Below are 13,943 nucleotides of genomic sequence, written 5' to 3' on the forward strand. Positions count from 1 at the left end.
GGGTAGAATATAGGAGGCTGGCCAGGGCAGCAATGGAGTAGTCAAGCCCAGGGTCTTAAGGCATAGATGAGGATACTTAGCTTAAAGAATCTCAAGTACTCAGATTGGCTCAAGAGCCTTGGTATTTTTATTTTAAGGACTTGATAGCATCGATGTTGATAGATTATTCCAGTTTAACAGATTGTGAAGGGTGGAAGACAGAACTTTAAACTGTATAACAGAAGGAACAGACTGGATATTGGGTGGTTCTTCTCTTCCAAGAGAGCAGTGAGCCTCTGGAATACATTGCTGGCTGGTGCGATGGATGTCGACTCTGCCTGCCTTCAAGAGGGACCAGTTCTTGATTGGGGCAGATATTGCATCATAAAATGTCTTTATGGACAATGCTTTGCTTTAATTCTTCCACAGGATGTCAGTATCTCTTTCAAAGCCATCATTTGTTGCTCATCCTTATTATCCTTATGAAGGTGGTGGTGAGCCGCTTCCTTGAATCACTGCAGTCCATCTGGTGTAAGTGCACCCACAGTGCTGTTAGGGTGTTCCAGGATTTGACCCAGTGACAGTGAAGGAACAGTGAAATTGTTCCAAGTCCAAGTGGTGTGTGGCTTGGAGGGGAACTTTTAGTTAATAATGTTTCAATGTGTCTGTTACCCTTGTCCTTCTAGATACACAGATAGCGGGTTTTTGAAACTGCTGTCGAAGGAGCCTGGGTGAATTGCTGCAGTGCACTTTGTAGATGGTACACTGCTGCCAAACTGTGCATTGCTGGTGGACAGAGTGAATGTTTAAAGTGGTGGATAGGGTGCTCATCAAACAGACTGCTTTATCCTGGATTGTGTTGAGCTCATGAGTATTGTTGGAATCACACTCATCCAGGCAAGTGGAAAGTATTCCATCATGCTCCTGACTTGTACCTTGTAGATGGTGGACAGACTTCGGGGAGTCAGGAGGTTAATTACTCTCCGCAGAACTTCCAGCCTCTGACCTGCTCTTGTAGCCACAGTATTTATATGGCTGGTCCAGTTCAGATTCTGGACAATGGTAACCCCTCAGGATGTTGATGTGGGGGAAAACTCAGTGATGGTAATGTCGTTGAATGCCAAGGAGAGATGGTTAGATTCTCTGTTGGTGGAATGGTCATTGCCTGGAAATTGTGGGGCACGGATGTTACTTGCCACTTATCAGCCCAAGCCTGAATGTTGTCAAGGTCTTGTTGCATATGGACACAGGCTGCTTCAGTATCTGAGGAGTAATGAATGGTGCTGAACATCGTGCAATCATCAGTGAACATCCCAACTTCTGACCTTGTATCGGAGGGAAGGTCATTGAAGAAGCAGAAAATGGTTGGGCCTAGGACACTGCCCTGGGAAATTCCTGCAGTGATGTCCTGGAACTGAGATGATTGGCCTCCAACAATCACAACCACCTTCCTTTGTGCTAGGTGTGACTCTAACCAGTGGACAGTTTTCCCCTGGATTCCCATTACCTTCACTTTTGCTGGGGCTCCTTGATGCCACACTCAGTTAAAGGCTGGCAGTCAAGGCAATATCATTGGGCGGTCACGATCACCTCAGCTCCATGTGATCTTAAATGGTTTTGATCGCCTATGGGGATTGGAATGGAATTTAGAGAATATTTTTCCCTAATTGGCCCTGAGTTTTTTCAGTGCATATTTTGCCTCTCCCAGGAGATTATATGGCTGCAGGAAAGGTGAGGATGGGGTGAAGGAAATTGATAGGCATAATGCTCGTCATTTTGCCATCATTTTCGTATGTTAATATTCTGCCTTCGCCTTGTACTTAGAACATAGGAACATAAGAAACAGGAGCAGGAACAGACTACATGGTCCTTCGAGCATGCTCTGTTATTCAATACGATCATGGCTGATCCTCTGCCTTAACTCCACTTTCCCATCCTCCCCCATATCCATTGATTCTGAGAACAAAACTCTGCCTATCTGCCTTAAAGGATACTCAGCGATGGAGCATCCACAACTCTTTGGGGTAGAGAATTCTAAAGATTACAAGCCTTTGAATGAAGAACTTTCTCCTCATCTCAGTCCTAAATGATTGATTCCTTATCCTGAGACTATGCCGCTGCATTCTAGATACCCCAGCCAGGGGCAACAACCTCTCACTGGCTATCCTGTCAAACCCTTTCAGAATCTTGTATTTCAATGAAATCAACTCTCCAACTGGGGGAATCAATGCCAAATGTAATTAAAAACAAAAAACTACTGCGGATGCTGGAAATCCAAAACAAAAACAGAATTACCTGGAAAAACTCAGCAGGTCTGGCAGCATCGGCGTAGCAGAAATGAGTTGATGTTTCGAGTCCTCATGACCCTTCAGCAGAACTGAGTAAAGTTAGGAGAGGGGTGAAATATAAGCTGGTTTAAGGTGGAGGGGGGGGGGGGGGGGGAGGAGAGAAGTTGAGGGGGGGAGGGTGGGGGAGAGAAGTTGAGAGGGGGGGGTGGGGGAGAGAAGTTGAGAGGGGGGTGGTTGTAGGGACAAGCAAGCAGTAATAGGAGCAGATAAACAAAAGGGAGGGGGAAGAAACAGAAAGGGGGTGGGGATGGGGGAGGGAGTTCAAGATCGAAAGTTGTTGAAACTGGAGGAACAGCACCTCATCTTCCGACTAGGCACTTTACAGCCTTCTGGACTGAATATTGAATTCAACAACTTTAGATCTTGAACTCCCTCCTCCATCCCCACCCCCTTTCCGTTTCTTCCCCCTCCCTTTTGTTTTTTCCAATAATTTATATAGATTTTTCTTTTCCCACCTATTTCCATTATTTTTAAATCTATAACTGTAATGCCCTGTCAGTCTTTCTGCCCCACCCCCACTAGAGCTGTACCTTGAGTGTCCTGCCATCCATTCTTAATTAGCACATTCTCTTAGATAACATCACCACCTTTTACACGTCTTTGTTCCTTTGTTTGTGACATCTTTTGATTATCTGCTCCTATCACTGCTTGCTTGTCCCTACAACGACCCCCCCTCAACTTCTCTCCCCCCACCTTAAACCAGCTTATATTTCACCCCTCTCCTAACTTTACTCAGTTCTGCTGAAGGGTCATGAGGACTCGAAACGTCAACTCTTTTCTTCTCCGCCGATGCTGCCAGACCTGCTGAGTTTTTCCAGGTAATTCTGTTTTTGCCAAGTGTAGTTATTGGGTAAAGTGGGGTTAGAAGATGGGGGGAGTAATTGGAGTAGGGTGCCTAGATGGAAATCCATCTCTGTTTAGTCATACTAATGCAATATTTTGACTTGATGCTATTTATAGTTAAATATCAATATTTACAGACATCTGGGAAGCAGAGAAGTAGAGTTGACAGGACCCATTGGGAATTCCTCTGCATACAGGTTGAGGAGCGGGGAGACCCAAAACTGAGGCACTGCATCTTTGCCAATGGCGAGGGCTATTATTACAGTGTGACAATCTTACATAGGCAGTTTGTATTATAAATGTGGACAATTTATTAGCAGAAAAAGGTTGACACAGAATATGACAAATACATGACAGAAGGAAATAAGATTCTGTAGGTAAGATGTGTATGCAGACTTAAGATGTTTAATATATTGCAGACATTGATACATCTGCAAGATGGCTTTTGTAAACTGTTTGCATTCAGTATTACATTGTGGAATTGGAGAAACAAATGGAACCACAAAGTATTTGGAAATTCTGGTCAAATATTCTCAAACTAAATTTGAGACAATTTTACTAGATTTTCAACTGGTGCAGAAATGCAACTGATAGCTAAAGGATTCAAATGCATTTTTACGTGGAAAGTAGTCTACATCTTGATATAATGAAAGATAACATCAGGAATTAAACAAGGATTTGTGCGGTGTAATTAAGAACCACAGTAGCTTTTTGTGTGGACATAAAAATATTGGAAGAGGTAGTCATTTTAAAGCACTTTTCATCACTTCAGGTGTGGAAGAGAGTGAGGATGATATCGATCAATTGCAACAGGACTTGGGGTTCAGCTTTTTTTAAAATTCATTTACAGAATGTGGACATTGCTGGCTAGGCCAGAATTTATTGCCCTTCCTTAATTGCTCTTGAGAAGTTGGTGGTGAGCTACCTTCTTGAACCACTGCAGTCCCTGTGGTGTAGGTACACCCACAGTGCTGTATAGGTCTTTGAGGGTGGCAGGACACATTGACAGAGTAGTTAGCAAAGCAAAATGAAGGTAGTGGAGGTGGAGATGATAAATGATTTCAAAATGAAATTGGATGGACAGTGAAGGAAAAATACTTGAGGGCTACAGGGATACAAGTAAAGGAATGGAATTGATTGGATTGCTCTAGATAGCCAGCATAGATCTGATGGGCCAAACAGCCTCCTTCTGTGCCATAATAACTCTATGACTCTTTATTGCAAATATAAGCTGCAGGATGGGACTACTGCTATTTTGTTTTATGGTTATCTTTTATTCCAATTATGATGGTAGAATATTAGCTTTTCTGTGGTTCAAGAGAATAAATCTTGTGGCAGGAGTAAGGGAAATGCTGGTTCTGAAAAATGGCATGAATGCAATTTATATTTAAATTATCAATGCAATGTTAAGTCAAATATTTCCAAACGGAAAACATAATAGATAGAACAATTTCCCTTAATCAATGTACGTGCTTCTTTAGATGGTCTGCTCGTAATATCTTAAAAATAGATAATAAGTTCCAACTATTTATTTGGCAACATTATAAAACCATGCAAATCTAACATTATAACATTGGAGTATAAACACTGAAGACACTCTAAACAGATTTAGGAAAATAAGACCAGGCACTGAAGCCACAGAAGAAATTGATTTGAAAAAATAACAATTTTCTTCATCTTCCCATAACATTGTTTCACCTGTGTAAGAAAATAACCTGAGGTCTTTGAAATTGGCACATGAAAGCTCCAAATGTAATTCCAGCATTGATACATGGATTGATGCATGGCACCAAGCTCCAGGAGCGGCATAAAGATATGACTAAGGAAGAAGTCCGAACATTTGAATTTTGAAAAATACTAGCAGACAAAGCAGTCTCTCTCTCTTGGTAAATAACGGCCCTCACCTAAAAATTTACAACTTTAACCCTTAGAGTGTTGATATCTCCCGGAAATTCTGAACTCCCTGAGCAAGCCAATTTGTTTTAATATAAAAGCAATTCACACCGAGGTTCCAGATTAACTTTACATAACAGCAATAATGCTACAAAGATGATAAAAATAGGCTTACTGCTGCAACAATAACATGCACTTAAAAACATAAACAAAGTAACCGGTTAAAGAACATCTATATGCTTAATTTGCTGAATGTCTTTGCTTTTACTTCTCTTCTTCCTATGTAATATATTTAATTTTTCACAAAAAAACTTACTTTTTTTTTTAAACCGACCTCAACCGTGATCCTTAGCTTAAGCCGAGCTGCTTTCCATTTCTGGAACTAAGGCTATTTCAATAAAAATCTGTTTTATCAATACATTAAGAGCAAGAGGATAATAAGGAATGGGATACTTATATGTTGATGTAGAAGATGTGGGCAGGGTTCTTAATGAGTACTTTGTCTCTGTCTTCACAAAGAAGAGGGATGATGCAGACATTCTAGTTAATGAGGAGGAGTGTGAAATATGAGAGAGGAAGTACTGGAGGGACTGATATCCTTGAAGGTGGATAAATCACCAGGCACGGATGGATTACATCTCTGGCTGTTAAAGGAAGCCAGGGAGGAAATGGCAGATGCCCTGTGGATCATTTTTCAATCCTCGCTAGATACAGGTGAGGTACCAGACAATTGGAGCTATGCGAACATTGTACCATTGTTTAAAAAGGATGCGAGGGATAGGCCAAATAATTATATTTGTTCTGGTGAAGAGTCATACGGACTTGAAATGTGAACTGTGTTCCTATCTGCAGATGCTGTCAGACCTGCTGAGTTTTTTGAGGTATTTTTGTTTTGTTCCAAATAACTATAGGCCAGTCAGTCTGACTTTGGTGGTGGGAAAATTATTAGAATCAATTTTGAGAGCCAGGGTAAGTTGTTGCTTAGAAAGGCAAGGATTAGTCAGGGATAGTCAGCATGGTTTTATTAACTTAATTGAATTTTTTGAGGAAGTAACAATGAGGGTAGTGCAACGGGTGTGGTCTACATGGATTTTAGTAAGGCATTTTGACAAGGTCCCCCATGGCAGACTGGTCAGAAAAGTAAAAGCCCAAGGGAATGTGGCAAGTGGGATCCAAAATTGGCTCAGTGACAGGAAACAAAGGGTAATGATCGACGGATGTTTTTGCGAAAGGAAAGTGATTTCCAGTGGTGTTTCACAGGGCTCAGTAATGGGTCCCTTGTTGTTTGTGGTATATATTAATGGATTTGGACTTAAATATGGGAGGCATGACCGGGAAATTTGCAGATGACACAAAAATCGGCCATGTAGCTGAAAGTGAAGAGGAAAACTGTGGACTCCAGAATGATAGGTTTGGTTGAGAGAGCGGAAAAGTAGCAAAAGAAGTGTGAGGTAATACATTTTGGGACAGCAAAGAAAGCAAGGGAATATTCAAACGGGTATATATTGAGAGAGGTAGAGGAAGCGAGAGGCCTTGGAGTGCATGTCCATAGGTCTTTGAAGGTGGCAGGACAGGTAGATAAAGAAGGCATGTGGGATGCTTTCCTTTATTGGACAAGATACAGAATACAAAAGCTGGGATGTAATGCTGAAACTGTATAAAATGCTGGTTAGGCCACATCTGGAGTTTTGCGTCCTGTTCTGGTCACTATATTACAGGAAGGATGTAATTGCCCTAGAGAGAGTACAGAAGAGATTTACAAGAATGATGCCAGGGCTTGAAAATTGCAGCTATGAGGAAAGATTGAGTAGGCTAGAGCTGTTTTCCTCAGAACAAGGGGAGGCTGAGGGGTGATTTGACTGAGGCGTACAAAATTATGAAGGGCCTAGATGGAGTAGACAGGAAAGAATTGTTTCCCCTAGCAGAGAGGTCAATTACCAGGGGGCACAGATTTAAGGTGATTGGCAGAAGGATTAGAGAGGATATTAGTAAAAACCTTTTCAGCCAAAGTGGTAGGTGTCTGGAATTCACCTGAAGTGCTGTAACCTGCAAGGCTACGGACCGGGTACAGGAAGGTGGGATTAGAATGGGCAGGCCGTTTTTTTCAGCCGGTGCAGACATGATGGGCTGAATGGCCTCTTTCTGTGTAAATAGTGTTGTATGTATGCATTTATCTCACTGTCAATTTAACTCTACTGCTGCCTTATATCAGTTGTATTGTATTAAAGTAAGCTGCATTAACAATAGGAAAGTTGGTATTCAGTTTTCAGCAATTCAAACAGGTTTTGCTGTAAAATAAATGTCAAAAATCTACCACAGAAATGGTTAACGTGTCGGTACAAATTGATGTGCAGATTCCAAATGGCATACTTATGAAAGAAATACTGTCAACATTGACATTGTGTTTTTAATATAGAAGCCAAATGCAATGAGATCAAACTTGCAAATCAAAAAAATGCATGAGGTTTTGATTCTTTTCATTTGATGGGGTAAAGTTTCCATTGGGGTTTTCCCAAAATTTCTTCTCCAACTTTGGTGGAAACCCTGGAAAAGCAAGTGCCGACAGCTATTTACATGTTTCTCCCAGCTTCTGCCAATCTTATACTGAATTACTGCAGGGAGAACCCCTGTGGAAATTCATAGGGAAGGTTGCTTTACACCATAAGTGAATCAAGCTACAGGAAATATAAATTTAGCGGGCTGAAACCAAAGTGCTAAATGTAAACAGGGTGTATCAATAAGTTAAGTGATCAATACTTGAGAGAATTATAATGAGAAACTACTGTTGAGCTTGCTTAATAATTTGGTCATAAACTAATTGCCCAGCAAAATACAAATTACCATTCATAGAACAGAATATAGTTAAACTGAAGATTTGTTTTTAAAGTTCACCAACCAAAAGTTGTGAAAAGCAGATGTTCTTCATTGCAACCAACATCACTAAAGCAGATTATCCGGTCATCATTACATTGCTGTTTGTGGGGCCTTGTTGCGTGCAAATTAGCTGCTATATTTCCAACATTACAATAGTGACGGTACATCAAAAACATTTCATTAGCTGTAAAGCACTTTGGGACATCCTGGGATCATGAAAGGTACTATATAAATGCAAGATTGTCTTTCTTCTTACATGCCAGCATGTTACTGCACTATTAACTTGTCTATTTTGCTACCTTCCTGGTATATTCAAAATTCCTTCTGTGCTTAAAAAAATGCTCCCACTATCCTCATTTTCCTTTGATCTGTTCTCCTTTAGTTAGTAGGATGGACAGTCTTTGTTGGTAACTTCTCTGTTGATAATGCTGCTTCATATCAGCAACAAGGACTTTTGGTTTAAACATAGATTTCTTGCTGTGTTTTTTTCCCCATCTCTGAGATTGAAGAAGCCCATGCCATGAATGGCTTAAAATTTTCCCACAGCATAAACTGTGTTCAAATATTGGTCAAGTATGAAATTGGACCTTAGCCTCCAAAAATTGCTTCAGCTACAGAGACACCCCTAACATTACTAAAATGTTCCTAGCTGCCTCAGTGTTGAATTGGATTGAGCCTATATTTTAAGTGAACATTGCCTTCAACATAGTACATAGTTATTTGCATAGTTCAGCAATAGCCTTGGTTAGGATGTTGTGAGACAGAGAGTCTCGATATCAATTGAAACAAAACACAGTTGTTCTAAACATAATTGGTAGTAGAAAAACAATAGTGTAGAAATCTAATTCTGCATATACAATTGTGAAAGATCTGCTCATGTGTAGGAAAAAAGACATCATGCTAAACCTTAATTTGAACATAAGGTTTGCAATCAACTTGAAAAGACTTCTATGTTCCCTAAAGTATAAGGCAGGGGTGAAAAATTATATTCTAATTGGGCATATACGGTGAGAAAGTAAATCTGAGATCTGCAACAATTTAGTTACTGTGATACGTATTGACAAAGTCTTCTAACAATCCAATGCTCAGATTAAAAAAGGGTTTATGATTTAAGAACAATTTATGATACTTCCTGTGGCTTGAGGTTCTGTTAAATAAACTGAATGTGCTAATGAAAGGGAAATGTTGTATCAATATTTTAAAATTATTGTGCTAAAAACTTCTGAATTGTAACTCAGATTGGAGATCTCGCTTTGGATCTAGATCTACCCCCTTACCACCACTGGTAAAGGGTGAAAGGCATTACTAAGAACAGGTATTGCAATTAGAATGCCTCAGGTGTTATGATGAAAAGGATGAATAGAACCACGGACAGAATTTTAAATGAAGATGGGCAGAGGTTTCTGGTGGCAATAACATAAGCCTGAAGATAAAACAGGTGATGAGTATAAAGGTCAGATCAAAGTAGGACATAAGGGTAATGTAAATAGGCAGGGAACTCATACAAGTTATAGAACATAAATATTAAGTGATGTTAAAAGTAAGTGATCTAAAGAGAGTAAATTGCCTATACAGCAACTTGCAGGGCATCTTAAATAAAATGGGGCAAATGCAGCCAATAATATAGAGCGAAGAGCCAGATATAGTAGGGTTAATTGAAACATAACTACATAAAGAATAGGACTGGCAGTCCTAGGACTGAGACTGGGAACACCACTACCTGCAAGCTCCCCTCCAAGCCACAGACCTGACTTGGAACTATATCCTCATTCCTTCACTTCCACTGAGTCAAAATTCTGAAACTCCCTTCCAAACAGCACTGTGGGTGTACCTACCTATAGCAGTTTAAGAAGGCAGCTCACCATCACCTTCTCCAGGGCAATTAGAGGTGGGCAATAAATACTGGCCTATCCAGCAATGCCCAAACCCCATGAACAAATAAATAAAAAAGTTAAATATTACAGGGAATAACAGATTTAGAAAAAGTAGGGATGGGGTAACTGTACTAATTGGCAGTAGAAAAAAGGGGCATAACTAATATTAAGGTAGAAAGATCCACATGCAATGAGGTAAAGGATAAGACGGGATTGATCAGCCAAACGGGAAAACTGCAGACCACCTAATGGTGCAAGGAACTGCTAGGTCCAGTAATGGGATTGTAATAGAATAAAGCGAAGTAAATGTAGAGGAACATCTATGCAATAACAATCACAACATAATAATATTTAAAATAACCACTGCAAAAGATGCAAGTGCAACAAAGACCAAAGAAACAGATCAGAAATAATTTAAAAAGCTGATCAGTAGAGTTCAGGAGGAATATATTGGTTGAAAATCAAGGACAAACTAGCCAATAGTGAAAAACCATGGATGAATAGAGATGAGGGCAAAATTAAAACTAAAATACATACACTAAGTACATAGACAATAACGAAGAGAATAGCAAAAGGGAATACAATGAGGTTATTAAATAAGTCCAAAAACAAGTAGGAAAGCAAAGAGGAGCTACAAAATATAACAACCAAGGAATATTAAAAAAAAATAAAAGTATTCTACACACATATAAATAACCAAACGAGACTGGGCCACTAACTAATACATAATGAACTCTCAGATATTGACAGTGAAATGGTAGAAATACTGAATAATTACTTTCCCTCAGTTATTTACCAGGGAGGCCAACATTCGAAGAAGAGATCCAAATAGGTATCAAGACTTTTAAATTAGAAAGGGTGGGAGATAAAACCCTGGTATGGATTATATCCACAGCAGGAAGAGATTGTTACATATTATAAACTGTATTTATATCAATTCATTAGAAAACAATATGGTACTAGAGGACTGAGTGACAGATAATATTTCAAAAGGGGGACAGAACAAGCCCAGGAAATTATAAACTTATAGCTTAACCTTGTTGGTAGGGAAGATAATGAATTTTTATTCAACATTAAACTTAAGTTAAATGGTTTAATTGCAGAAAGTCCTGGGGATTCATGTAGACAGATGTTTGAAGGTGACAAGGCAAGTTAATCAGGCAGTTGATAAATCATATGGGATTATTTATTAATAGAGGCATAGAATACAAAAGCAAGAAAGTAAACCTTTATAAATCAATAAGGGTTAGGCCTCAATCCAATTTTGGGCATTGCACTTTAGGAAGAATGCAAGGGGAGTTACGGGAGTGGTGGGGGGGTGGGCAAAGAGAAAGGATAGAAAAGCTGGGCTGTTCTTGTTTAGAGCAGAGAAGGTTAAGGGGGAGATTTAATAGAAATGTTCAAAATCATGAAGAGTTTTTACGCAGTACATCTGACAGAGATCATTGGCAAAAGAACCAGAGGGGAGATGAAGGAAACAAAATTTATGCAGCAAGTTATTATAGTCTGGAATACACTGGCCAGGGTTTTCCCCTCGGCGATTTGGGGGCGGGGTCCGGTCGCCGAGGGGAAAATGACGTGGGATGACGTTGGGAGGAGCCCCCGACGTCATCCCGGTCCTTTTAAATCTTCAGGAAGGCAGACGGACAGCGAAATCAGCTGTCCACCCGCTGACCTGTCAATGGCCAATTAAGGCCATTGACAGGCTAATTAACCTTGTTAAAGACCCTGCCCGTCCAACCTTAAGGCTGGCGGGCAGGCCAGGAGCCCCAGCGGGCTCCAGATTATTCATGAAACTTCATCCGCAGGCAGGATGAAGTTTCATGTCCGTTTTTAAAAAATTTAATAAACTTTGTGTTTCTTATTAACATGTCCCATTTCGTGTGACATTGTCACATGAGGGGGACATGTTAATAATTTTAATATTTCTCTATTTTTTGACTTTTCTTACCTGTCAGTAAACTCCCTGAGACAGCACTTTGTCTCAGGGAGCAGTGCGCTCTTTCGCACGCATGCGCGAAAGAGCGCACTTTGACAGCTGGGGATTCCCTCCCTCCACACCCTGCACAGGAAGCGCATAGCGTTTCCTATCGGGTAGGCCGCTGGGCGGGCCTTAATTGCTCAAAATGGCGGCGGGCCCCATTTCGGCGGCAGGGGTCAGCTGCCCGCCCACTGCCGAGCCGGTGCGGCCCGCTTGCCCACCAAGGGCAAAATTCTGCCCACTGTCTTAAAAGGTGGTGGAAGCAGATTGAATAATCAAAAGGGAACTGGATAAATACTTGAAATAGAAATATTTGCAGGCCTATGAGAAAAGAACAGGGGAGTGAGACAACTTGTATTCTTCTTTCAAAGAAAGAAGGCATGATAGGCCAAATGACCTCCTTCTGCATTGAATCTTTCTATGATAATCTAATAGAAACATATCTAGAAACTGAAAATATATTAAGGAACAGTTAACATGGATGTCAAAAGAGAAGGACATGCTTATTGACCAAACTTATTGATTACTTTGAAGAAATAACAGAAGCAGTATACAAGGGTAACGCTGAAGGTGCAATATACTTGGATTTCTAAAAGGCCTTTGATGAGATACTGCATAATAAACTTATGATTAAAGTCAGAGCAGGTCATGAGTCGGACAAGTAGCAGGATGGATAGCAAGCTAAAGAACAAAAACAGAGAGTAGGGGTTAAACATAGTTAAGCAAACTGGCAGAAGGGATTTGTGCTGGGACCATTACTGTTCTTCACCTAGGTGAAGTCAGAAATAGACTTTCAAAATTTACAGATAGCACTAAATTGGGTTTTAGGTAATACTGATGAAAACTGCAACAAAATACAAGAAAACATTAATAGGCTTGCAGATTGGCAATAAATGGCAAGTTAATTTCAATATAAATAAATGTGAGGTGGTACATTTTGGCAGGAGAAATAAGGAGGTGATATACTCCTTGTAAAATAATAATTTAAATAGGGTAGATAGGGGAGCAAAAGAATCTAGGAGTATACATTGGCAAATCATGAAAAGCAGCAACACAAGTTAATAAAGTCATACAAAATGCTACTAAGGCATGAGGGTTAATTTAGGAGGAATAGAATTGAAGGGCAGTTATGTTAGACTTTTATAGAACTTTGGGTAAACTGCATTTGGAATACTTTATGCAGTTCTGGTCTCCGTTTATGGAAAAGATATAGAGTCACTGAAGCAGATGCAAAAAAGATCTGAGAATAATACCAGGACTGAGAGGTGAAAGCAATCAGGAAAAAATAAACAGGTTCATTTTCTTTCTCAAGAAAAGAGGTTAAGGGGTGACCTATTAGGGGTCGTTAAAATTATGATGGGTTTCAATAGGCTAGAAGTAAAGGAGATATTTCTCTACTAATGGGAATGTTCAAAATAAAGGACTATACATTTAACATAATCACTATAAATCCAATAGGTAATCCTGGAAAAAATGTCTTTACCCAGAGAGCAGTTACAATGTGGAATTTGCTACTTCATGGAGTGGTTCAGGTGAATGACATAGGTACATGAAAGAAGCAGCTAGATAAGTACATGCGGGAGAAAAGAATAAAGGATATATGTACACAGGGTTAGATGAATTATGGGGGGAGGAGGCTTCATTGGAACATAGATACCAGCACGGACCAGTGGGGGCGCTGAATGACCCATTTGTGTTGTAAATTCCATGTAATTCAAAACCAAGACTAAGCTTGTAAGAGACTCAAATAATTGAGTTTGGACCACTAAAAGGCATTTATATGGAGCCTAAAGTGGCCTGAAATTCAACCTATGAATCCATCTGAAATATAATTCTGCCACTAGTGAAAAAGATGCAAATGGCATTTCATATTCTCCTCTCGCCCACAGTTTGTATAGCCACAGATCAAGTATTCTTCTAAATACATAAAACAGTTTCATGCAGCTGAAAACTGACCTCAAACTGTACTAAGCCTGAATGCTAGAAATGGTTTAATACTTTGCATGGCTGCACTGATTGGTATTTGGTCACATTTCTTTATTCTCTCAAACAGAAGGACTAGAGAGGCTCCATGACATTTATATTCTCTATTCTTCAGTATTTAGTCAAACTGCATATTACATGTTTCTGTGAAGCAGTAAGGTTGGTCAT

The 13,943-nt window shown here is 39.9% G+C and overlaps 1 protein-coding gene across 7 annotated transcripts in view; it reads right to left on the reverse strand.

Annotated features, from left to right (window-relative positions):
• The window catches only part of zdhhc14 (zDHHC palmitoyltransferase 14), a 233,197-nt gene that overhangs the window by 29,199 nt on the left and 190,055 nt on the right, over positions 1–13,943 (reverse strand). The window lies entirely within an intron of this gene.

This window comes from Cetorhinus maximus, chromosome 14, assembly GCF_964194155.1.
Source record: "Cetorhinus maximus chromosome 14, sCetMax3.hap1.1, whole genome shotgun sequence".
Lineage (NCBI taxonomy): Eukaryota > Metazoa > Chordata > Chondrichthyes > Lamniformes > Cetorhinidae > Cetorhinus > Cetorhinus maximus.